At 38.6% G+C, this 1,957-nt stretch overlaps 1 protein-coding gene across 1 annotated transcript in view; it reads left to right on the plus strand.

Moving 5' to 3' along the window:
- Positions 1–1,957, plus strand: part of UGDH (UDP-glucose 6-dehydrogenase) — a 24,866-nt gene that overhangs the window by 5,336 nt on the left and 17,573 nt on the right. The gene's annotated exons all lie outside the window — the stretch shown is intronic.

Consider the following 1,957-nt stretch of genomic DNA (forward strand, 5'->3'; position numbering starts at 1 on the left):
AGACAGAGTCTCGCTCTGTTGCCCAGGCTAGAGTGCCATGGTGTCAGGCTAGCTCATAGCAACCTCAAACTCCTGGGCTCAAGCAATCCTACTGCCTCAGCCTCCTTAGTAGCTAGGACTACAGGCATGCGCCACCATGCCTGGCTAATTTTTTCTATATATATTTTTAGTTGCCCAGCTAATTTCTTTCTATTGTTTTAGTAGAGACGGGGTCTTGCTCTTGCTCAGGCTGGTCTCGAACTCCTGAGCTCAAATGATCCGCCCGCCTCAGCCTCCTAGGGAGCTAGGATTATAGACGTGAGCCACCATGCCCAGCCATAACTTTTTTATTTGAGATAGGGTCTTGCTCTGTTGCACCAGGTAGAGCACAGTGACATCATCATACCTCACTGCAACCTCAAACTCCTGGGCTCAAGTGATCCTCCTACCTCAGCCTCCCAAGTAGCTGGGACTACAGGTACATGCCACCATACTCAGCTAATTTTCTATTTTTTGTAGAGACAGGGTGTCAATATGTTGCTCAGGCTGGTCTTGAACTCTTTGGCCTTAAGCGATCCTACCACCTCAGCCTCCCAAAGTGCTAGGCGTGAGCCACGGCAACTGGCCCTAACTTTGTTCATAAAAAAAGCAATAACTACTTTTTAAAAAAACAAAATGGATAATTTGCTTTTTTTTCTGAGTAAAATGAAAGATAATTTTACCTGTGAAAGGATTTGAGCTCTTCCATAAAAAGTACCATGTAAAGTCTACATACCAGTTTGATAATTACATAATGAATCTGATATAGAACCTATAGTAGAATTATGTAACTTCATTTTGAGGTCTTATAGGTATATAAATTCTGTATTGCTCTGATTTTAATTACTTTAATTTAAATAGTAGGAAATTATTAGCCGGGCTTGATGATGCACACAGATAGTCCTAGCTACTCAGGAGGCTGAGACAGGAGGATTGTTTGAGCCCAGGAGGTTGAGGTTGCAGTGAGCTATGATTGCACCACTGCCCTCCATCCTGGGAGACAGAGTGAGACCCTGTCTCTAAATAGATAGATATTATATATAGGACTAAATTAAATCTTGTTCTCTGAAAAACCCCAACTGTGTAAACTTTTCTGTCATTTTTTAGAACCTAGTCAAAATAACCAAGGAAACCTGTTACTGTGATTGGTGACATCATATTTGTGGTTGTTGTGGTTCATATATTTTGCTTGTTCTGTTATAGATGTTAATCAAACTAATGGAAATTTGAGTTTATATTTTACACTTCCTTCCTCCAATTGCTTATGTTAAAACGCCTCAGAACCATGAAGAAAAGGGAATTGCCTCTGGATATAATTCTAGACCTGTGGCCCCTGAAGTGGCTTTCACTTTGCTATATAGATTGTTTTTTCTAAATACCCATAATGTTGTAGATACTATTTGAAGCTTCTTCCCCAAGAAGAGTAAGTCTCAGTGGTTTAGGTCTGTTTTGTTTTTGCTTTTTATTATGGAAGATTTCAAGCATGTAATGAAAGCAGAGTAACGGTGCAGTGAATCTTCATGTACTCATCACCTTGTTGCAGCAATTATCAGCATGGCCAGTCCCTCCTCCCAACTACCACCATCCTGTTTATTTATAATTTCATACATAAACATTTCATTATGTGTCTCTAAAAGATAATTCTTTTTTTAAACATAAGCACATCACCACATCACTACTAAAAAACTTAACAAAAATTTCTTACTATCAGGAATTCTTATATGTGTTCTTCCCCCCACAGTTGACTGGAATCAGGATCCAAGAAAGATCCATACATTATAATAGATTGATACCACTTACGTGTCTTTTAAGCCCACGTTAGTTAATTCCCACTCTTTTCTCTCTCTCTCTTTTTCTCTTTAGTTTATTGGTTGAAGAAACCAATTTCTTTATCCTATAAAAATTTTCAATCTGGATTTTGCTGATTTTTTTTTTTTTT

The sequence above is a fragment of the Propithecus coquereli genome, unplaced genomic scaffold, assembly GCF_000956105.1.
Source record: "Propithecus coquereli isolate 6110/MARCELLA unplaced genomic scaffold, Pcoq_1.0 Scaffold213, whole genome shotgun sequence".
NCBI classification, from domain to species: domain Eukaryota; kingdom Metazoa; phylum Chordata; class Mammalia; order Primates; family Indriidae; genus Propithecus; species Propithecus coquereli.